The sequence below is a fragment of the Acomys minous genome (assembly GCF_964271855.1).
Source record: "Acomys minous genome assembly, chromosome: 15".
In the NCBI taxonomy this organism is placed as follows: domain Eukaryota; kingdom Metazoa; phylum Chordata; class Mammalia; order Rodentia; family Muridae; genus Acomys; species Acomys minous.
This window is the reverse complement of record NC_140497.1, coordinates 68858535-68884166: the sequence shown is the minus strand read 5'-3', so window position 1 is coordinate 68884166 and position 25632 is coordinate 68858535. Positions and strand designations below refer to the sequence as shown.

The 25632-nt window shown below is 39.0% G+C and overlaps 1 long non-coding RNA gene across 4 annotated transcripts in view; it reads left to right on the top strand.

The window, feature by feature from the left end:
- The first annotated feature begins 5975 nt into the window (after window positions 1-5975).
- Window positions 5976-25632, top strand: part of LOC311585393 — a 92351-nt gene continuing 72694 nt past the window's right edge. For all 4 annotated transcript variants that reach the window (XR_014775208.1, XR_014775209.1, XR_014775210.1 and 1 more), the window contains exons 1-2: window positions 5976-6058; window positions 8199-8352. This is a non-coding gene — a long non-coding RNA (uncharacterized lncRNA). The remainder of the gene's footprint in view (window positions 6059-8198; window positions 8353-25632) is intronic.

Sequence of the window (25632 nt, the reverse complement as noted above, 5' to 3'; positions counted from 1 at the left end):
AAATTGGAGGGGGCATTTGCATTTTGTATGGTATCCTTAGTTAATCTCTCACCTTGATAATTTCAAAACATACCCAGAAAATAAGTTGACATTTACCATAGCCTAGGGTGTTATCGTTATTATTAGTTTGCTCTAAATGTCTTCTCATCAGCCTGTCATGTATTTAGCTAAAATCTTCTTTCTAAAATAAATTTAAATCATTATCTCCAAAAGCAAATTGTGCATGCTATCCACCCTAAAAATGTGTAGCAGCTGTTTCTTGTGTGAACTTTATTGTTTTTTTTTTTTGTCCCCTAGCCTTCCTGACTAACCTCCTACTCTCAGTTCATATGTAACAATGTGCTACATGTTCTGTTTATCAAACCGTGCCTTCTTTTTTTAGTATTTAAAGTTTCCTCCTAGCCAATGATTTACTGTACTTCATGATTCCAATATCTAGGCAAAACTAAGATATTCGATCACTTTTGTCAGTATTTATTAGAACCTTAACAATAGTAAATCAGTTAGTGAGACACGGGCTGTTTTAGAATGGTCATCATCTGATGTACCTTCTCTTGGCTTCTACTAAGTTGAAATAAACCTGTTCACATCTTTTTGGTTGATCAATATTCTAACAGTATACTCTACTAATTCTGCTATTTCTCTATTTTTTAGTTTATGTATTATTGACTAGTGTTTTAGCCTATTGTTTTTAAAACCCATTATAACTTTTGATTATTTCAGCATTCAATATTTATATTTTATAATAATATTTTTATTATTCATACCTGATTTAATAAGTGTTTAATGATTAGATTTCTTATACTTTCTTTTTTTTTACTTTCCTGAAATTAATAGCAGCTTAATGTGGTTATTTGCTCTGTTTCCTTTGTTCCTATTGGGAATAATCTACACTATTTGTCATGCCAGTGTTGTTTTATTCTTGAAGACTTTCCTAGGCCTCTCTTCTAGCTTGTATTTACATGAAAAATTGCTACCCTCTCTGTTTGGCATGTGTTTTCCTCCTGTATAGTCCTTTGACTGTCAAACTGGAAAGTAGAAAGGTCAAAAGTCTATGGGATCTGGTGAAGTAACAGAATCAGTATTGAAGGTAATGAATAATTTGACACAATTGGAGGATAAGATTCTAGGTATAGGAAGTGATATGAATTTATGTGTCATACCTAGGGAATGCAGGGCTGAAGAGATGACAGACCACTGAAGTGGGAAAGTGGATTAATTAACTGAACTGATCTTACCCGTGAATGGGAAAGGCATCCAAGTTGATTTCAGTGGACACAAGGGAAAAAGAAATCCAGAGGTTATGTTACCATAAGGCATACTTATTAAATGAGTGTAGGCATAAGGTTATTGTGTAATTCAAATGCTGATTTCTGTTTCCCCCATATCTGGTTGCAATTCTTGCTCTGAGACTCTCTTCTCTGAATGTTGTATAAACACTGTTCTTCAATTGGCCCCTGATATGCCAAGAAAGCAGGGGAGAGAATAGGGCTGCATTTCCTGCCAGCCAGTCGGAGAGGAGTTAGAAGAGAGAGTAAGCCATGGGGGAAGTCTAGGAGACATCAGGAGAGAGGTGCTGGAACAGGAAAAACTACAAAGTGAAATTATCTCTGGGATGTAAACTGGGAAGAAGAGAAATATCTTAGAGGGTTAAGAATAGAGTAATAACTGCTCAGTTTTTGTGCTGTGACGTCTGTTTAAACAATATGACACAGTCTCAGTTGTTTGTTTGATAGCTGGGTTAAGAGAGAAGTTTTATAAAATTAATCATAGCAAACGAGTCTATAAAAAAAAAAGGGAGAGGTGATGACTTACCTAGAATCCAGACTTTGAGACTTAAACTCACTGCTCTTCAGAGAGCTCAGTGAGACATGCATATTGGTCAGAAACAACTACTGAATCAATCAAATAGGATCTAAGTCTAAGAGTTTTACAAGTAACAGATTAACATTGTGTTGTAGAGAAGAAAAAAAGACTCAACTGACAAAGGGCTACTTGAATAAAAATGAATTTTGAGGAATATGGATGGATAGAAATCTATACACACATTTTTTCACTTTTCTTTTTAAAAACTTATACAGGTATTTTGACTACATGTATGTTTATGCACAATTTACATGCCTTGTGCCTGCAGGGTTCAGAAGAGGGCTTTAAATCCACTGTAAAGGAAGTAACAAGTAGTTGTGAGCCACTGTATATGGATGTTGGGATTCGAACCTTGGTCTTATGCAAGAGCAGCAAGCATTCTTAATTGCTGAGCTACCATTATAGCCTTTCCTTGGCTTTTGATAGGGTTATAAACCATTACAACTTTATAACTAATGATACTGTAATTGGGAAAACGATTTGTTTAAGTGCACCATTTAACCTCATGATGGCATAACTGATGGAAAGCTGGTCGTGTTGTCTCAGCTACCAGCATCGTGAGGCCTGGACTGTACATCACCAACCTGGGAAAAGACTGAAATATACACTTCAAAGTTTGTATCTTATTCACTGTGTATTCATTTCTTATCATCCCACAAGTTAAAGAAGTTGTCAGTTTGGTGCACTGTACATTGGACACTATTTTAGGGTGTTGGCTTATAGAGTAATGGTATAGGCAGTCATAATGCTAGCTTTGATAGAAAATTCTGATGTTTCACATATGTACACTTTTCTCTGTGTGAGGAGCCAAGAACGGACAGCAAGCATTGTCATGAGTACGTTTTTGAGATGAAGATTGTTACTTACAGAAGTAATAAGGCCAGTTGCTTCACGATGCTCTTTGTTGCATTTTTCCATGTCTTTATTTTGTCTAACTCATTTTTGTATCTACATTTTATCACATGCTAACATCACTTTATTTTGAATATTTTACTATTTTCAAATTCAGTCCTTTAATTGCATCATTCTTATTCATAACCTATATTTTTCTGTTTTATCTTTATTGACATATTGTTTTCAATAATATTTTATTTATTGTTTGAAATTTTTATATATGCACACCATGTGTCTTAATCACTATCTAGACACATTGCTCTTTCTACAAATATTCTTGAGGTTCCTTATATCACTTGTTCCTGCGTCCTATACAAATATATTTTGCCTCATTTCCAGTGTCCCTAGGAATTAAGGTCATTTCAGTTTGAAGAAAGACAGAGGAAAATAAAGACTTGAATCATGTAAGACAACAAGATACTAAGGACCTAGATTATAAGATGTGAGTATTTCTAAAGAAACAGCCTCATTTCCAATTTTTTGGTTTGAATGAAATACATTTCATAGAAGTTTGTGCTTTAAGAAAAGTAATATGAAAATTATATGGCTCATATGATCATGACATTGTCATCTAAGTCCTTGAGATCCAACATTGCCATATAATTCTGAAGATAATTGCATATGGTCTACCCTACACTTAGTTTAGTACCTCAGAACTTTTAAAGTGATTTTCAACTTGACAATGTGCCATTTTTGTGGCTGTCACACTGTTAAATGCTAAAATATAGAGCATGTGGAAATCAAATGGCTTCTAAACTGTACAAACTTTCAATATGCATTGATCAAAAATAATTTCATTGTTTTAAAAGCCATTAGGAATAATGGAGGCAAGTGACTTGTGACACAAGTTTTTTTTTTCTGTATCCACTTTATTCCACTACTCTGTAACTCATATCAGTCACCTGAAGAGTTCAACACATTAAGAGACTTGCCGATTGGGAATAACATGATTAATAGTGGATGATGAAGCCAAGGATACGGGCAGATATTTTAAGTGCTCCACTGAAATATAGAAATGGTTCCCACACTTGAGAATATGAAAACTGTGTACTCAGAATGTTTCTTAAACTACAAGAGTCAAATAGTGGAAATCAATCAAAGAAGCAATTGTTTTGGTTCATTTTAATTTGAAACCAACTCAATGTGACTACTTAAGGGAAACAATTAGAATGAAAAACTCATGTCTTGGCCCCATACCACCTCCATAGTGAAGCCGTTGGGAAGAATCCTTGGTGAGAAATGCATAAGCATCCACCCACATGCCACAGCGGTATTGAGAGAGAATACTTGGAATTCAATTGCAGCTCTGCCCCTGACCTGGTAGGGGGACTGTTGGTTCGCTCAGATCTCACTGGGAAATCATATGGCAGCAGCTACAGTCTCTCATCAGTGTATCTCCATGTCAATCACACATAATATATGTGACTTGAAACATTTCTGATAGTTTCTCTTGCTTTTCTTCTCCTTTCTTTATTCTTTCCTGGTTTTTTTCTTTTTAACCTCCTTCTACCATTCTTAAATAATTATTTGTTGTCTTAATGCTTTTTACTAGTCAATACGGTAGCCTATGGATGTTACAACTATTTCTGAGGAATAAGCTGTGCCATTAAATGTTTGCGACAGTCACTTTCACTTAGAAGGATGTTATAAAGTAGGCTAGGTATCAGAGAGATAGAAAAACCAGTGTGAGAAAAAGAAGTTCAGAGGAAGAGCCTGCTGCTTTCTCCATGCAATCCTGGGTGATTTATGGAAATGTATTATAATGAGACAGTGTTGCTCAGTCTGCAAGGTAAAGGAATTTATGTGGAGTTGGCTTCATATTTCGTACTTAAAAAATGAGAAAGGATATCATTAATCACCTTGCCTTCATTTAAATAATAATTAAGGATGCTGTCTGAAGTGCCTGCCACAGCTCCTAGGAGCACAGTGGGCCTGTTGACTACACTTAAACACAAGTTTTCTGTGGCTCACACTTACATACCATGCTGGTCTGACAGCTGCTGCTGCACCCCAGTCAAGCATGTGGTGTTCCATCATTATTTTTGGTGCCACGGGGCTTTTGCTGTGATGTGCATCACACTTGTCCTGGTAAACTTGTTTATTATTCACAATCTTGAGTTTCCATGTTAGGTTCATTATAGCTTGAGGAGTTCTAGAAGCATCTTTTTTTTTTTCTTGGTACTTTTAGATCTCTTAGATGGGAAACAGTGAACAGTGTTTTAGGGTAAATCTTGGATATATTAATGCTGTTTTATTTGTTTCTTAAAAAGTAAAAAGCATTTCTGTTTTTAAAAGTAACCATGCTACAATTGGACAGTGGTTTGCTCTAGAATTTAGAGACACTATTTTGCATTGTGTTATAATGAAAATGTTAGGTATTATGGACAATTTCCTTAATTCATTCTGCTGTTAATACTTAATGGGTAATTCATAATATTGCATTCAACTCTGCAAAACCATGTGTGATTAATGGCACACCATGTGCTCAGTTTTCTGCACTTGGCCACATTCCTAGAAGAGGCTTCGTCATTTTCGGATAATACCTCTTGTCTGCACGTGTGTGTGCATGTGTGTGCGTGTGTGTGTGTGTGGGGCAAATACCTTTACTCACTGAGCCATCTTAACAGATCAGATTGCTTTTAAAGTGATTCTGACACCATTTTTGTTATTGGTATTAACAATTTAACTTGCATAACAGGCAATTTACACATGTTGCATTTTCTAACTTACACCATAACTACTGTGTGGCCTAAGTGTATGTTACATATGAACAAAGAGAGTCCCATAAAGACACCATGGATCCCAAAGGCACATGGCCAATGAAGGGCATGTTAATGATTGGGACATGCTAGTCTGAGAGCAAAAACTGTGCCTTTAACCACTCTGTGGAGCTGCTAACAAATAGGGTTATAATTAAGATGTACACATGTTCAAAAATTCTTAGAAGTTTTTTGGTTTGTTATAATTTTTATCAATCTAAGGGATAGGATAAAGAATTTTTGAATTTTGGTAGAACAATTAATTGAAGTTATTTATTAAATAGTTATTTCAACTCTATTTTGAATATTAGGCCATCATTCTTCAGCACGAGACATTTTTGCTAACTAAACCAAAAGCATCTTATGAATTGACAAAATTTTAAACTTCATTATTTCTTCCTCATGGTAGAATGCCACTCCCTGGATACGGGTACCAATGGCACAATGGCTTCTTAGCAACCCCTTTCCTGAATTCTTTTGCCCATACACAGCCGCTACCTCATCTATTGCGTCATCCTGTCCACCATACCTCACTCATGGTAATTTGCATTTTACAAATAATGTATGCAAGTTAGGTATTTTTCTTATTATGCTTGTTTGGTGTTCTTGGCCTCGTGCTGGTGGTAGCTTTCCCATAGCTTTATGCTAACTGGGGGTGCTGTTCTAGCACCTTTAAATCTTTGTCTCTTTTTCATTCGTTCTAATTTTTTTCCTCCTCCACTAACTTAATATGTTGCACATTACCACACCAATACTTTCCAGAGGCACTCATCTCTGAAACTAAACCCCATTTTAAACCGAGAAATGCATTAACAACCCAAAGTAACTAAAAACCTAATTAGGAAAAGAATAAAACCAAATTTAATCCAGCTGGTATTTACTAATAACTGTTTATGAGGAGCAGGCGAGAGAGTGAGTGTTATGAGAGCTCTATTTGTGGAAAAGTAAATGAGCAGGGGCGGAGGCTAGGGGAGGGAGCGGTTGAGGCTTTGTAAAGAGATATTAGTCATGGGTTTTGTAAGACGTTCCTGGAAGTCGGAGTATGATTTGTATTATGTGACTAATGACATTAAGAGATTATATTTATGCCGTGAGAACTAAAAAAAAAAAAATCAGAAATGTACTCTGTGCAAACACTCTCTAAAAAGGGCTATGAGAGCTGGCTGCTGAAGAAGAGAGATGATGAAACAAAAACAGTAGACAGCAGTTATATGAACAGAGTGGGAGAAAGTGTTTGGTACAGAGTGTTTATCAGGTGCAGGAGTCGTGCTTCCTGATAGGAGACACTTGACGGGCGGATGTGGATTCTTGAGAAGTGCTCCTATCGAACAACATAGTGCAGTGGTTCTCAACCCGTGGGTTGAGACCCCTTTGAGGCTTTGCGTATCAGATATTACTTTATGATCACAACAGTAGAAAATTGCAGTTATGAAGTAGCAACAAAATAATTTTGTGGTTGGGGGGGCGGGGGTCACCACGACACGAGGAGCTGCATTAAAAGGTTGCGGCATTAGGAAGGCATGAGAACCACTGATGTAGTATTAAAAAAATTAAGCAGAGGTTTGTTGAGAAGCTGATGATATGTTCCAAAAATGATGCTTTGTTAGTGATGTGCTTTTCTAGGCATCGATGTGAGTCATACAAACAATGCTACTACGTCTAAATAGACAAGAGAAACATAAATTCCAGGTTTATAGGCTTGGACATTAGAGGTAGAGGACACCTTTACATACAAGTACTTGCAGGAAGAATTACATTTATTAAAGGTTCTTGATAATTATTGTCACCTGTGAAGCTGCCATTCTTCACCCATACTTTACAATAAAACAATATTTGCAAATCTAAGATATTTAGATCACAGTATACATTTCAAAAGAAGTATTCCTTTAAAAATTTTATACTAGTTATACAATATATTATTTTCCCTCCTTAATTGGTACGAAAACTTCATACTTAATATGGCATCTTAATGTTAGCATAGGAATTGGAAAGTCAGTAGACAAGCAGTTTAAAACCCTTTGTCTTAAGTATCTGAGACTATATTGAATTGTAATTTGTAAGGGTTTTCTAGGGTTGATCGCAGGCTCTCAGCAGAAAAGTTTGTAAAGTTCCTACGAAGGAAGAAGCATTTCTCCTCATCGATTAGCAAACACCATTTCCATTATAAATATATATATGCGTGTTGACCTTTAGCTTGTTTTCCTGAATACAAATTCTGTAGAGCTCTCACGCAGCTGTTCATGCTGTGATAGCATTTTGGGGCACTGGAACACAAATGGGGACATCAATCTACCCTCTTCATTCGAGAGTCGCTGTATGGAGCTTAATTGCTGGTTCCTCTGTGGTTCCTGTGCCGAGTTTATGGCAGTCAGCAGGCCTGCGGTGTAAAGATTTCTACATAGTGAAGCTCCATAGCTTAAATGAGGAGGTTAGAATCTTGGACAAATAAAGCAAATATTGAGTGGCTCATAATACCTTCCCCCTTTGACTTGGAAAACAAATATGTGCACATTGTTAGACAACAGGGTCATTGAAACAGGCTTGCACAATGCAACTACTAAGCTGAGAAGCCAACAATAGAAACAAACTCAAATCATTTTTTCCATAGACAGAAAAGATTAATTTTCATCTGTGCACTTTTGAAGGTCTCTTTTTACTCATTTTTTTTCTTCTTCTCAGGGGATAGCATGAACGAGGACCCCAATACCACAAGATTATGCAGTTGAGTTCCCCACATTTGAGAAAAATCACAGGGGTCAGCACACTCGGAGTGCAATGGATAAGCTTCACCCTGGGAAAACCAGCTTTGTGACCATGGGATCTCTCCTGCCAGGTAAGTATTTAAAGCTCTCATTTAAATACTATGCTGTCAGTCAAAACACAGATGGGAAGGCTGTGTAGTAGACCATTTCATTTTTAAAGGGGTTTTCATATTTCTTGTACCGAATTTTACTCTAGATGTTGAGCAGTCACAACATAATTGTTGCCTCCATGAACTGACGTGCCAGAGTTAGAAACAGTGCCATAAACCAGTCATTTTTTTCCCCTCAGCACTGCAACATAACCCAGGAGATCAAATTAGAGAATTATTTTGGTTCATAGTTTTAGTCCCTGTTCACCTGGCCTCATAGTGTTTGGACCTTGTACACCATGGGCTGAACTTACGGCTGAACAAAGTGATACACTTCTTGGAGGCTGGGACACAGATTGAATGGGAGAGTAGGAGTTGTGTTTGTAATATCCTTTTTTTTTTTCAGCACGTATACGCAGGATATAGCCTCCTTCAACTGGATCTCACCTCCTAAATCTTCCACCATTTCTCAGTGGTGTGGCAGTAAGACAATGCGTAGATCCTTAGATAATATGTAAAGTTCACACTGTAATTACCGTAGACTCTGTATATGTGAGCTACAATTCTTGTCCCAATCTTGAAAAACAGATTTTGTTTCTCTAATTGTCACAGAACAAACAGATCCAGTACAATGTAAATATAAATTTGTATATACTCTACACAGTATAATGTTGAGGAAGTTCAATAATTTATAGAAGAATAAATATCTTTCATTCTTATCATTAGGTTCATGGCTGAGATCTGTGTCACAAAAGACATATTTTTCAAGAGAAAAGCATACAAATTTATGTAACTGTTTGCAATGTGGTCGCCTTTAAAATAGCCAAAGGGACGGAGATGGCTGTGTGTGTGTGTGTATGTGTTTGTGACAGCTGATAAATGTGACAGTTGTGGAAAGGTGGGGATTGACAAGGAAAGAAGGAAGCATTGACAGTACAGTTAATGGGGCCTTAACAAGAGCTACATGTTCAAGCCTTGCAAGGTAACTCAGTGTCTTTAGAGACAGGGCCATTCTTTCCATATAAATTGGGTACTCTCATGTAAGGGTCTTATGGGTAATGCATAATGCCAGGTAGGTATTATGGCCTGCTTCAGGGTAGAGAACTCTTTCTGACTTTCATCTCCCGTACTGTGGATAGGGGTGTTGGAGGCAGGGAGGGAATGGTCTTCTTCATTTGATTTTCTCACACACTAAGGTGGCATATTGTGATGTAGCATGCTATGAACCTCATAATTAACATCTCTGAGTCTTGAAAATGTGGATATAATGTAACCTACTTATTAGGTTAATTATGGAAATTAAAATTTTAATTATGTGAATAGACATCTATATACAAAGCCACTAAAACACCTTGATGTATAGTATTGTTATTTATTATTACAGCACTGTTGTGATTCTATCATGTTTTTCATGATAAATGTCTAAGAACTTTATAGCTTTAAAGTTGTTTTATTTTTATGCACTTAAGAAGCCAGAGAATATCCATGGTGGCTCATGCCTGTAACTCCAACACTCAAGGAGGCAGAGGCAGGTGGATCTCTTGTGAGTTTGAGGCCAGCCTAGTCTACAAAGTGATTCCAGGACAGCCAAGGTTACAAGAGAAATCCTGTCTCAAGGAACAAACAAATAAATAAACAAAAAAAAGGCAGAGAACAAAAGAGAAACAAAAATTCTTGCTTTCTTCCCCGACAGGGATTTATATCTTAACCATGATGCATGCTGAGATACTATCAAGACAAGCAAAACATGAAAGGATGAAAGTAGGAGCTGAGGCTTCTACATTTATTTATTTTATTCTTTTAAAGATTGTCTTACTGTAGAGGTCAGGCTAGCCTTGGAATGATGCTAGTTGTTTTTATGTTTTTACTCTTCTCTTATACAAAGCAACTTGACCACAGTTTCCTTTACCCCTGGTTTCTCCCAGTCCCCACTCTCTCTTCTCTTCCCAGATCCACTCCTCTTCCATTTTCCTTCAGAAAAAAAGCATGCCTCCTAACGATACCAACTGAACACAGCAGAAGATATAATAAGAGTAGGCACAGACTCGCTTAGTGAAGAACAACATTGTTCTAAATGTTCAAGCTAAAAACCTTCAGTTCTTTTTTTTTTTAAACCTTCAGATCTTATTTGATCTCCCTCTCTCCTTCCCCTCCCTCTTTCACTCCCCCCCCCCCACTTATCCTATCTTATCAAACAGTAAATCCTACCACTTTTCAATCCAAACCATACGCAGCAAGCAACTACACCTTAACACTTTCCATACCAAACACATCTTACACTGCTCTGGTCCATGCCATCATTACAGCATGTCTAGATGACTGAAACATCTTCCAGTGTGGTCTTCTTGCTTTTGAGACTTCTCAACACTGCAGCAGCAGACAGTCTAGGAAAAATTACAAGTAAAAAAAAATTCACTTTTCTGTTCAAACTTCTCAATATCATTCATCTCCGTTTAAGACCCAATGTTGTGGAAAGTTTGGGGGAGCAGAGTTGGTTTGGGAGTTTAGTTTGAGCACTCGAGCCAATGTAGCAATTTGATGTGGAGAAGCTAGATTCTGGCTGGATAATGAATTTGGAAGTGATAGGTCCCATTTAAAAGCTTGAAACTGGATGAGATACCAAAGAGGTGAGCGAAGAAAGAAAATAGAAGATGTCTAGAGACTGATCCCTGAGCTTTCTCAATCAATAAGAGGTTGAGCATAGGAGGAATTAACAGGCAGACTAAATGTTCTTTGTAAGATGCTGAATTTTAGAGATGATGCTAAGAAGGAGCAATGATCAAATATATCAATGCTGCTGACAAGTTAGCTAAGAATAAAACTGAGGATGGTATAGATATAGCAATGATGAAATTATAGTAATAGAAAAAGGACTTTTAGCTGGGTAGTTGAGGCCTGAAGGAGCACTAGTAAACATAACCTTGATAATGCAATGAAGGGCACATCACCCAGACCTAAAGGTCTACTGAAAGGTATAGATTTACCCTCACCTTGGATCATGGGCAAATAAAAATGTCAATAAAGGAGAAGGAACGAAAATACGTAAGTCTAGTGTTAAAGTTTGTGACATCAACTTTGAGCTATTTTATTTATTTCATTGTTTGGAGAAAATAAGAAAATTTAAAGAAGAAAGATAACCAAGGAATCCTGGGCTCCAGTAGTAAAGCCATAAATAGCAATAAAATTTATGATGAGGACTGAGATGGCTCAGTCCATAAAAGTGCTTGCTGTACAAGTCTAACAGATTCCAGAATCCCTAGTGGAAGGGAGAACCTGTTTTGCAAAGTTGGATTTTGGCTCCTGTGCCAAAACCATGCACTGTGGCACATGAACTCCCCCTATAATAAACTCAATTAAATTCAAAAGGCTTAATGAAATTGCCCTGATGGTTTAAAGGTCATCTGTAGCTAGGCCATCAGTGATAAGGCTGGAAGAAGAAGTGACAACCTTCCCTGACACTTCAGTTTTGTCATTCTAACTTGGAACGTGCAATGGAGTCATAGACGGCAAAAAGTTAGGTCGATTTCTTATAGTTAGCACTGGGGAACCCTCTGTACCCTGAAGATGAAAGGTTGCAGAGGGCAGAGTGTAGGCATGAGGCTATTCTGTAGTTTAAATTCTGACTTTCTGTAAATTCTGCTTCCCGATTGGTCCCCTGTTATGTTAATAAAGTGCTTACAGCCAATCAATGAACTGGAGAGAGAATAGGGCTGGACTTCCTGCTAGCCAGGGGAGGAGGAGTTAGGAAATTCATCCAGGGGATTGAGCCAATGGTAGAAGACCAAGGAAGATCAGGAGGAAGGAGCTAGAGCCGAGGACAGCTACAAAGTGCAAGCATCCCTGGGATGTTTGCTGGGAATAAGACAAAATACGAAGCACAAAGGGTTAAGAACAGACTTAAACTGCCCAGATTGTGTTTTGAAGCCTTGTATTATAAGGTAGTCTCAATTATATGTGTGATAGCTGCACTGAGAAATAAGCTAAGTGAAACAAACAATGTTTTTATAAAAATAACTTCAACAGCAGAGGGCTTTCTTTGTGCACTCAAGTTCCTCTGTATGAGGCTTGCGCTTGGCTTTTGTTGGTAGAAGAAATTCATTGTCCTATAACTAGTATTTCATCAAAGATGACGTTTAAAAAAAGTCTAAAGATAAGAGCTTAAGCTTTGAATGAAACATTAAAACAGCTATCATAGTAATACATAGAATAGCCCAAAGATGTAAGGTCCAAGGGCTAACGATGTGTATAAATCTAGAGGGTTTCTGATTTAGATTAGGTTCTCTTAGGTCCTAATTTGACTTATAGTACAGGTTGTTCAGTCCTTTTCCATTTTATTAAATCTATTTTCAGCATTTAGAAATTTTCTGAATAACTGGTAACTGTTATGACTTAAGACAATTTCTCACTGATGTGGGGTACAAATCATGGAAAGGAGAAGGGATGAAAAGCAGTATTCTAACGGTTAGGTGTGCAAATGCAACTACAAAATGATCACACTACATTTTTTTTAGGCTAAACTACGCTAAGCTATTTGATCACTGGTGATCTTACAGTATCAGTTCATTTTATAAAAGAATTAGGCCTTTAATAGCTCTCAGTACAGGAGGAATAATAGCTACAGGTCGTGAGATTTGGGATCATTGCTGATTCTTCAGAAAAGCGTTAATGCTAATAATGGTAGGAAGCATTGTCATGTGTACTATGTGATAGATATCCTGTTTACTTTAGTCTTTAAAATAACTGTGGCACAGTTTAGCTAAGAACACTGACTACTGGATGAGATTGTCAGCTGCCCCAATGATGCTGCCTAGAATTTTGCCACAAAGATACTTACGCCTGAGTCTGCGTTCAGGCTATGCTAATAATGATGACACTGTGGCATTGTTCTAGCTCTTTCTACTTTGAACTTCTCACATCAGACAAATCACCTGGGACAGTTTTATGATGAGGAGGGTAGACTATTACTTATGCATTAAAGATTAAGTCTACCTCCTCTCGTCTCATCATTCTAATTGCAGTCTTTTAGTTCATAGTGCTTTGGTCTTTGGGAATCCATTTGTGCTTCAAATGTTATTACTTGTGGCAAGGGTCATTCATTTGACCATTATCTGCAAACATCTTCATTATTAGCCAATTACACTACATTCATTACCAGGCAGCTTGACTGTCCCAGGAGAGAAAATATTTACCCAGGATTAGACCTGGAAACTGGAGAAAATTCATGGGGAAATGTATGAAGAAGAGGGAACTCTGGATTCACAGGGAGGTGGTAGGTCTCTTTCAGAATCAAGAGAGAATTTTATAGCTGGATTGACCCTTAGAGGCCAAACACTTTAATGCCCGCACTTTGTAGATAACAAAGGCCTAACTCATGCTACAGGGTTATAATGCCCAGACTAGAGCCCTTCTCATTTTTCACAGATAGAAGACAAGTTTATTTGATATGCAACGAATGTCTACAAAGCACTACGTAAAACCAACAGTAGAAAAGAAACACGGGTGATAGACAGAAGCAGCTGGCTCTGAGGAAAATTCATCTGTTAAATACACGAAATAGTCCTTAACCTTTCTTTTAGGAAAACATCCTAATAGTTGTCATGCTAAAACAGAACATTTCTTAAACCTTATAACTGCAAGGCTGTAGAAGAGGGGTATTTATTTGTGGCGATTAAAAAGACTACTTGGTTTACTTCGATGGACAGGAATTTAGAATTTGATCTATACCTGTCCATGTTTAAATATGCATCCACTCATCAAGGCATCTCGTATTAGGGAATGTGCGATATGCACATACATGTTTAGAGGCATAAGATATCATCACACTGTATATAACAACAAAATCCTAGAAACAACCTAGCACTCATCACCAGGGAGCAGCAAAATGAATTGCACCCACATATTTAAGTAACTGGCCCTGTTCAAAAGAAGGAAGAATTTTTATAGCCCCAGAGATAGAAAATTCTGAGATATATAGTTACATTTCAAGGACTAGGTAGAGACAACTACAGAATATACAACAGTGTTTTTTTTCAAGTTCACATTCTTAAGTAATACAGAATACCTTCTAAATGTAAAATCATAAGAAACTATTAAAATTGTTATTTCTATTGAAATGAAAAAAGTTTAGAGTCAAAGTTTGGATATAGATTTTGGATACTTTTGGTTTTTCCTCTGTGCTTCCTTTAAAAAAATTTTTTTTTCTTTTCTTTTCTTTTTTTTTTTTTTTTTACATTTTTTTTCTCCTTTATTAATTTATTCTTGTTACATCTCAATGGTTATCCCATCCCTTGTATCCTCCCATTCTTCCCTCCCTCCCAATTTCCCCTTATTCCCCTCCCCTATGACTGTTCCTGAGGGGGATTACCTCCCCCTCTATATGATCATAGGGTATCAAGTCTCTTCTTGGTAACTTGCTGTCCTTCCTCTGAGTGCCACCAGGTCTCCCCCTCCAGGGGACATGGTCAAAGGTGAGGCACCAGAGTATGTGAGAAAGTCATATCCCACTCTCCACTCTACTGTGGAGAGTGTTCTGTCCATTGTCTAGATCTGGGTAGGGGCTTAAGGTTTACCGCCTGTATTGTCCTTGGCTGTATACCCAGAAGATGCTCCAGCACACAGCAAGAAAATTTGCTCAACCATGTTCATAGCAGCCTTATTCATAATAGCCAGAACATGGAAACAGCCTAAGTGTCCCTCAATAGAAGAATGGATAAAGAAACTGTGGTACATATACACTATGGAATACTATTCAGCTATTAAAAACAAGGAATTCCCGAAATTTGTGGATAAATGGATTGAGCTAGAAATGATCATAATGAGTGACTTAACCCAGAAGCAGAAAGACTCAAATGGTATATACTCACTTATATCTGCATATTAGCCCAAGGGGCATGTCCCACAAAAGCCTTCACTTACCAGGAAACTGAGACAGAAAGGAGGACATTCTATTGGGACTCTAGATGAGAGAAGCATGGGAGAATGGCCAAGTAGAAGGACCCAGAGGGTCCTAGAAGCCTACAAGTAGAACATTATGATAGGCAGATTTGGGCACAGGGGTCCCGCTCAAACTAAGGCACCAGCCAAAAAAAATTTTTTTTGTCCACTCTATATGCCAATTGTGGGCCCCTTCCTCATGTCCTCCTGGTCCCACCCTTCCTCCCTCATCCTCTTTCCCCTCCATCCCCTACTTCTCAAAAAGGGGGAGCCCTCCTCCCCTATCATCTGACCTCAGCCTATCAAGTCTCTTCTGGACTGCCTGCATCCTCTTTCCTCTGTGGCCAGGCAAGGCTGCCCCACCAGGGAGAAGTGATCGACAAGTGGAGACCTTCTCATTTTAAGACTCACAGAACTCTTTGTTGTCAGGTTTTTAGCAACTCGTCTTTCATGTTTTGGGACCTGGAACCCGAAGTTTCTCTTTTCCTTTGTGTTTTGAATTTCTTTGAGTGCTGTAGAGTTTCTTGGGTTTATGACATATTGGACAGCTCAGCTCTTGTACCCCTATTCCCTCTCCATCCAATTCAAGTCCACGGACCTGTAAATTTTACCTCACTATCTACTCATAAGGAAATCAATTACTGAAAGGTTTACAAGTCTAGAAAGAGGGATAGAAAGATAATAAACTGCACAGTCCACTTGTCAGAGTTACAGATTTTGTCGGCAGGAAGAAAATGTGCCAGTGGCACTTCCAGAAATCCTCAGAAGCAATGAACTCAGTATGGGTCATCTTCAACTCCTTTGCCTCCAATAAAAACTCAAAATATTCTTTGTTCTGATTTCCTTCCTGACTAAGTTTTGACTGATTATGTTTCTGCCTAGGTTTGGGACTATGGATGAGAAACAGTAAGTAGATGATAATAGGTGGTTTATAGAAAAAAAAAAAGATTAGGTGTAATTTTAGAAGCCATGCATGGAAGCTTATGTGGTCTTTGAAGCAAATGGTTGTATCCATGATCAAATAGAATCCCATAGAAATTGGAATCTCCATGACGTATCCGATTAATTTACAAACTTAAATCATTGCCCTAGTTCTACTACTTAATAAGGGTTGATTTTTCAACCAACCACCCCTCAGCAAACCTTGTTCCATCTTGCTTCATCTACTCTGCTAAACAAAACAGAAACAAGAAAACTCAGAATCCTTTGAGGTTATGTGGAATTTGAAACTATTGATGGAGTTTTCCAATGAGTTAGTCAATAGGTCATTTGTCTGCAGCATCTGTAGCGAGACAGATATTGAACTTTGCATCTTCACCTGATCTTTATCTTAAAGTCCAGTTTAAAATAAGTCTGGCCAGTCAGATCAAATTAAGAAGGCTCCCTGTATCTTACTTCTGTTTTATATAGTACATTAGCCTGTGCCGAGAGGGCAAGAAGGGAAACCAAGTGTGAGCATGGGAATTTCCATATCCTTACAGATTAACTGAATCTAATCCCTTTCTTTCTTTCTTTCTTTCTTTCTTTCTTTCTTTTCTTTCTTTCTTTCTTTCTTTCTTTTAGTTTATAACTTGTTTTATGACATGAACTCAATCCATTTCTTTTATTATTTTTTAATGTTTTAAATTTAGAAAGAACTACATCACTTTTTCCCCTCTCTCTTCCCTCCAGCCTCTCCTAGTTATCCTCTCTTGAACTTCCCCCCAAGTCACCCTCAAGTTGACAGTTACTTTTTCTTTGCTTATACTTGTTACACACACACACACACACACACACACACACACACACACACACACACACTTGTATGTGTATGCACAAATATATCTAAATAGGACTGGCTGAGTCTGTTTTTGTTGTTTGTTTATAAAGTTTCAAAGCTGACCACTGTGAATTGGATAAACACTAAAAGAGATCATTCTTGGGAAAGGCTAATTCCTCCAGGAGTCACTTGTCTAAAAATGTCCACATTAATATGCCCATTGATAGATACTGTCATTGTTCTAGCTTTATTTCAGCCAATTCTAAAAGAGACTGTTTCACAGCAGGCTTTCTGGTAGTCTGTGTTGGGAACATAGCATGAAGGTCCTTGTACCAGCAGATCTCTGGAGAAACTAGGAATGTTAAACACACAGGGTTGTCTTTCCAATGGGAAAGATGTAAGAAAAAAAAATCCTGTTCTTCTATCCAGAAAGCTGGGAATTGAAAGTGATTAACAGCCAGATCATCTTCATTATATTTTGACCCAGGACACATCAGATTCCTACAACCAGGACCAGAGGTGGCTAGCAATATAAATAACCCTTACATCCAGGGGCTCTCCAAACTCCCACAACCAGGACGGGAGATCAATAGTCTAAATGATCCTTACATTATCTGTATAGTCAGAGGATTCCCCAAACTTCTACAACCAGGACTAGAGATGGCTAATAGCCAAGATCTGCCTGCCTCTGCCTCCCCTAGTGCTGGGATTAAAAGTGCGTGCCAACACACCCAGCTGTGTTCATCATTCTCAGTTATCAGGGAAATGAAAATTAAAATAAATTTGAGATTTCGTATCGCCCGAGCCATAATGCCTAAGACCATCAAAACAACTGACAACAAATTCTGGCGACATCGTAAAGAAATAAGAAGTCTCATTTACTGTTGGTGGGAATGCAAATGATACAGTCACTTTGTAAAACAGCATGGAAAACAAACAAACAAACAAACAAAAAAGAAAACAAATTAAATAAAAAAATCTAACATCTGACCCAGCTATACCATTCCTGGGCATATGCCCAAAGTACCTGACATCCTACTCTACAGATACTTTTCATTAATGTCCATAGCTTCCCTATTTACAACAGTCAGGGAATAGAAACAATGCAAATGTCCTTCAACAGATGGATGACAAAAATATGGTACATATATGCAAGGAATATTATTCAGCTGCAAAGAAAATGGAAACACTGGAATTTCAGGTAAATGGATGGAAGTAGAAAAGATCATATTGAGTGGGGTATGCAGGAAAATAAGTTTGTCACAATACCAACACATCGATGACAGAAAAATCACTTGTTTCTTTTGCTTAACTTAATCCAACCATCCTCAAAATTAATTTGATAAGGTGAAAACTTTAATTTTAAAGTTATCAGTGAAAGAAAAGTAAAAATTTTGTACTAACAGGTACAAAAGCACAGCCTGTAGAAGTAACAAACATTAAAGAGCTGGCGGCTTTTCAGCAGCCCTCTTGTATGTTTGTTCAGTTTGTATGTTAGATCTGTCTCTCTGTGTGTTCATGTGTATGATGTGTGCAAGTGTGTGCACTTCCCATGTGCATAAAGAAGAGGAGAGTATAGAATGTCCTTGTGTTTTCCCTTGATTCTGTTCTTAGTAATCTGATCGTAATAACTCCCAGTTCATCTTGTTAGATTGGCTGAAAGAAATACATTCGGAATACAGCAATCTATGAGACTCGATTAGACCTTGTGATAAATTTCTTTGATTTTTTTTTTGGTTCTGTTTTTGTAAATGGGATATAATTGGCTTAGCAATGGGGGGAGCAATGGTAAACAGAAGTAAGCGAATGCTTTAAATAAAATAAGCAATGCCACTAAGCACACTAGCTCTGTTGGGGACGAGAGAGAACAATGCTAGGAGTTTTGCATGTGGGAGGCATCTGCATTCTCAGACATATCACCCACAGTTTCAGATGGAGCTAGCACCTAATACTTGAGTCTAAGTGCTATTTCCGTTAGACTGTGCTCAGTAGAACTGAACAGAGAGACACACAGCACCAGAAATGGAGGGAGAAGTTCTGGCTGTCGAGGGACAGTCGAAGCTGCCCAGTTGCTTCTCTCAGATGGAGCATCAGTTCTGACATCATGACCAAATGAGGACAGAGATATTAATGATCTAGTCCATCTGCTGGAATTTCAGCTTTTGAGTGTGTGTGTGTGTGTGTGTGTGTGTGTGTGTGTGTGTGTGTGTGTATGAACAGGAACAGGTAATTCTGCCGAGAAATTCCCTGAATCTTGTTAATGGACAGACTTAGTAACTAAAATAACAGGACCATAGTGTTTGTGCACATGACAAAAGGAGCCTGTCTTATTATGTTTTGCCACAAAGAAAGGGGATATATATATTGTTGGTCTTTTTTGTTGTTGTTTTTAGGGTCTTCCTATGTAGCACAAGTTGGCCCTCTACATAGTTTGATTTCTTGTTGCTTTGATAAAGTAATCTGAACAAAGCAACCTAAGGGAGAAAGGGCTTATTTAAGCTCACAGCTCAGGGTGAAGTCCTGGACAGCAGGACCTTGTAGCAGCTTTTACCTGATCTCCATAGTCAGAGGGGAGCAATGTATGCACGCATGCATGCGCGGATGCGTGCAAGTGCTCAGCTTGCTGTCATCTGATACTGGAAATGGTCCCACCCACAGTTAAGACGGGTGTTCTTATAACAATGATGCAATCATCATAACCACTTATAGGCATGGGAGGTTCATTTCCCACATAGGTCTCAATATTACTAAAGTAGATAATTAACAAATCGACTAAAAGTATGCAGGCTTCTTCACCCTCTTAGTGCTGGGCTTCTAAGCCTGTGCCATCCTGCCGGAAATTATCCCTATTTCAGTAAAGGAAGCAGAGAAGACTAGAAAATTCTTGAATTTAGGGGTTAAAGATTAAGCCATCAATAAATGGAAGAGAAGGACAATCTGCATCTGCTAAGAACCACACATTTAGTTTTGATTTCACATCTTTCATATTTTCATCTTCTTGGCTCCCACTCTCCAGCCCTTTCTTTTTCCTATATCCCCTCCCTCCTTCCCCCCTCCCTCCCTCCTTCCCCCCTCCCTCCTTCCCTCCCTCCCTCCACTTCCCTCCTCTTCCTTCTTTCCTTCTCCCCCAGCACACCCTTTTGGCCTTTCTGTCTTTATTTTTTTGAAGCATGGGTAAGAAAACATTCAGTCACTAGCTGTCAAGAAGACATAGATAAAAGGGCATATATAAACTCCCTCCTCCTAGTCTGCTTTATTTGGCAGAAAAGAATAAAAGGTAGTAAGGGAAGGTAGTAATTATTGACCCTTGGTATTAACTTTGTTCTCTTGGGTAAGCACATAATTAGGTTGTTCTTTAAAATGCATATTATGTAGCTGGCAGCATGCTCTGGCTCAGATCCGATAACTTCTTATGTAGGCAGCTTTTAAAATGTACATCATGTACCAAAGGAGCTTTTCTGGTCTATTGGGTAAATATGTATTAAAGTAATTTTTAAAATACTTATGTACTCAATAGGCTGGAAGTGGTCAATGGTTTAATGAATAGTCATGCATTTTTAAACGTGTATTATTATTTATGCGCTGACCCAAGTGAGAAAAGTCTCTTTAAAAATGGCATATTCCTGATGACTGTGTAATTTTGCAGTAAAATCTTAAAAGTATTTCAGGAGAGCAGGAGCCAATTTTAAAATTGCATTATCTCATTGTCCCTTCACCTCATTTTTCCTGCTTCCCTTCCTCTTATGGGATGTATTTTAATAGGTTCATTTTATGGCCTCCCTGCTGGCCTAATTTCATTTTCATAGATTAAAGCTGATTTACATTCTAATTGCAATTTAAATTTAGAATTTATACTATGTTGATTCATAATGCCTGGCACACAGTAGGAACTCAATCAATATCTACTGAATGGCCTTTTATTTGTTGTCATGCGGGCAAGCAGGCATTAGTCTTGTGCCTCAGATGCTAAGTATCACATAAGGGATTGGATAGCGGCTTCTCTCTCCATCACAGAAGACAGAAACGTCTGCGATCCAGAAAAGATTCAAGTTCCATCTTCAGTTTATCTGTCTCACAGCTTCCTTTTACCTCGTCAGCTTTCTCATCTACGAAAGGGAAGCAAAAGTGTAACATTTCCTGTTTTCCAGAGAGGTCTGTGGTCACTTTATAAATGAAATGCCTGAGATAGTACCCAATGCCCACTGAGCCTGCAGAGGGCCTCTTTTATACCCATTGACCTGGATCCACACCCAGAAACACGGAATACGTTTGGTTTGAAATATTAGAGGTTTCTAAATTCCATAGTATGCTAGTTATAAGTTCCAAGAAAAAGAAAAGTTTAGGGGCTGTGGAATGGCTCAGCAGGTCAAGGTTTGTTTGTTTTTTTTGTTTTTGTTTTTTTGTTTTTTTTTGTTTTTTGTTTTTTTTTTGCCACAAGCCTGATGACTTTTCATTCCAGAATCCACATGGTATGAGAGAGAATTAACTCCATAAATTAACTCTCTCTCCTTCCCCCCACCCCCTCTCTCTCTCTCACACACACACACACACTTTTTAAAAACCAGAAAATACAATCTAGAAGGGTTCCATCACCCTCTAGCACCAGAAGCGTAATTGTTCCGTAATTCTGCTCCCATTTGCAGACCCCAACCTCCTGTGGGCCTCACTGGCCACTAATATCCACACTACCCTTCATATCCCAAAATCTTTTTGCTCTTCATTCCATTCCCTTTCTCCCAGGGTAGCTCTATTCCAACATTTGAGTTCTTTTTCTTTCTTTCTCTCTATTCCATGTATCCTGTGGGAATGCAAGAAGGCCCTTTCTTAATTTCAGAAAACTCCACAAATAAACAAACCACCTACCAAAAAAGTGAGATTTTTTTTTCTAAGAGCAAGCAAGGTAATGATATCTCCTGGAGCACAGCGCAATAACAACTAGGAACTTGAGAACACACATTATTAACATGCTCACTGAGCTGCCTCAAATCCTATTTGGAGGGAGGCATGGTATAAATAAATAAACACGCTCCTTGGATCTTTACTGTCTGAGGTTTGGTGAACTGCTTCAGTCTTGGAAGCACATTAAAATTGCTGCAACATAATTGGATTTGTCTGCTATTAGGGTGCAGATATCCAACTTTCCCCACATCTTCCACTTTCAAGAAGAAGCAACAGTTTTATCTGGATGGAAAGGCTACCAGGGAGGTGACTTTTGGTTTACCTGAAAGATGGAGAAAGAGACAGAAGGATACACATTCTTATGCTCCTGCTATCTGGGTTGGATAGCATTTTTAGCAGATGGCTGGGTCAGTGAGCATGCTAGCTGTCAAAAATACTTCTTGTGTTGGCCTACCCCCGTTTTCTACCACTAATTTTAGGCTTTAATTTTTTGATGGCTCTTAAACTAGGAAGCTCTGACATAGCAATGACTTTTTAAAAAAAATCCTAAATAAGGCATGGTGGAACATATCTGTAATCCCAATATTTTGTAGGCTGAAGCAGAAGGATTGTGAGTTTGAGATGAGCTAGGCTTACAGAGGGAGACCTTGAAAACAAAAACTAGAAACTCAACCGAAGTCAAACCAAGGAGAAATAAAACAAAGCAAAGCCAAAACAACAACAACAAAACTCCCACAAACACACAGAAAAAGGAAATGGCTCTTACTTGAGTCTGTTACTTACTTTTCCTTTAAGATTGTTTTATATGCTTCATCTGGCATGCTATTCTTTTGCTATTTGTTTTCTTATTTATTTACTTTGTTTTATGACTGGGTATTTTGCCTGTATGTATGTCCATGAAGTATGTATATGCCTGTGGAAGTCAAATGAGGGCATTCATCCCCTTGGAACTGGAATTACAGGTGGTTGTGAGCTGCCATGTCGGTGCTGGGAATTGAACCTGTGTACTCTGGAAGAGCAGCCAGTGATCTTAAACACTGAGCCCTCTTTTCAGCCCCAGGAATACGTTAAAATATGTTCTCTATGGATGTCCTTGATAAGAAATCATCAATTATCAGTTTTTAAAGCCATCATTGTTAGTAGCCAGGCAACTCCACTGCCAACCCCAGGGACCCAGTGGCAACAGGATAGATATCTCATCACTGCCTGCCAAGATGCCACACATTTCCACTGTGGCCATGAGTCTCCTATTCTCCCTCTGTGAGTGTGCTACAGCTGCTTATAAAAGGGCCTGCCTGGCCCAACGCCACTCTCTTCTTCCCTCCACCCTTGTCCTGAGGCAGCCTCTTATAGCCCCTCCCCAATAAACCTCCCACATGAGATCTGTTGTATGGTGTGACTTTATGGTGTTCATCGCTTAGATCATAACTTTGGTACCAAGACTCAATAGGCTCTCCTGGTGCTTGTGCTCCCATTTATGGGTCAAAGCTGTATGCTGGGACCCTATTTCCAGTCTACCCACAACAAGCTTACTTTCCAGTTAACTGATTACTGGGTGCTCCATACAACATCAACAAGATTGTTAAGTCCTCCATCATGGTAGGCATAAATGCTTCCCTGGATCTTAAGGAGTGGCCATTAAGCATCCAGTACCCTCTGGTGTACTTGGAGACAGAGACACACCCAGCCACAGGTCTTTAAGGCTATGGTTGACCTTCTTCATTGAGCCTCACCTCTGACATTTTCCCTTGGCTGAGGCTTTGTTTTTCTACCAGCACAGATGGACCCCCATCCCCCCTCTTGTAAATCCTAGGACTAGGTTGACTGTTTCAGATTGGGCTTCTAGCTCTGGTCCCTGCCCACTCTTGTGATGACATGCCAGTCAGCTTTTCATTTCAGTCCTCCCTGTGTCCTTGGGACACCTTGGGATCAGGCCTATGACTTCAATCCTCACCTGTGGGAACAGTGTCTTCTAGCATACCGCAAAGCTCCCCACTGGGATGCCTTTTGGAGAACCTCAGACACCTACACTTAGCTTCTAAACTCATATGCCTTTGCAGGCAAACTTGTCCCCAATACCCCTTAGATAATGAATCCAAACACCCCTTTGGCACTTAGATCCTGGTACTATATGGGAGATTTACAATTACTGCCGGAAATTGGGTAAATGGAAGGAGGTCCCTGATGATCAAGCTTTCTCTTGTCCTCACTCCAAATCTTCCCTCTGTTCTTCCTGTTCCCTGGCTTGGCTCTTCTTGGCTATGAAATCTCAACCAGAAGAAACCTCCACTATTTTTGATCCTGATAACAAGCCTCCTACTTACAGGCCCCATCCAAGAGTTCCCTCTCCTTCTGTGGTTTCTTCAGCCTCCTCTCCTCCATCTCCAGCAACAGGCTGCTCTAACTGTCCTGCTTTGGCCCCCATTTTCACCCCATCCGCAGCTTTTAGTCCTCCCACTCTTCATTTTAGATCCATAGTGAAACCCTCTTCTTTCCCAGCCACCCCCAGCCCAACCCAGACTCAATTCTTCCTTTGCAAGAGGTCGAGGGCTTGGGGACCGTGTGTGGTAGCGAATTGCCTGGTCAGGGCACATGTCTCTTTTTCATTAAGCGGACTCTTTCAAATAGAAAAAAGACTGAGGTCCTATGCTTCTAACTCCTCTGCTTTTGTTAAAGAATTCCAATGGATTATCTAATCCTACAGTGTAACCTTACACACACACACACACACACACACACACACACACACACACACACACGAGCACATGCAGATAAAGGGCCCCTAGCCTAATGCAGCACATCTGATCGGACTTGAGGCAGTGCTCCCACCAGGATCCCCAATGGAATTACAATACCCAAGGTGGCATTTTAACTAGAGACCAGTTTATGACTTGCCTTCTGGCCAGTCTCCATAAGGCCTCCCTCAAAATAGTGACTTATGAAAAACTCCAAGAGGTCACCCAGGACAAAAATGAAAACTGTCTCAGTTCCTAGAATGCCTTGCAAAGGCCTTCTTATAGTGTGCTCATCTAGAACCCAAGAATCCAGAGAGTAAACAACTCCCGATGAACCTACTTCTTTTCCCAGAGTTCCCCTGATATTAGAGCCAAGCTTTAGCACTTGGAGAGAGGACCCCTAAGTCCATGAGCAGAAGTCTTAGCACTGGCCTTTAAGATGTACCATGAGAGAGATGAAAAAGCCCACAAGCAAAAATACCAAATGCTGGCCGAGGCCATTCAACCAGCTTTGCCTGGTCTCCTTTGCCTTTTATCTCTCGGATCTAACCTTCCCCTCTCTCTTTATGTCACAGAAAGAGAGAAATATGACCTCAGGGTCCTAGGTCACCAACTGGGACCTTCCTTTGCTCTTGGAGAATACCTGTCAAATATGTTAGACCTGACCGCTCAAGGATAAGTACCCTGCATACTCTCTTTACCAGCTGTTAAACTACTTATTGGAAAATCAAAAAAGACTAACTTTTGGGTCACCTACTATACTATCTTCTCCTCCCACAACCCGTCTGTCACCTGTTAACATTTAAGGGTTAACGTTAATGCTCCCTCCAGGGTTCCTCCTCTCCAGGAGGTGCTAGTAGAGGACTCTACACTTACTTTCCAATCATGCCCACCTCTTAATATCTCAACTATTCTTCCCCAACCAAACAAAGACCA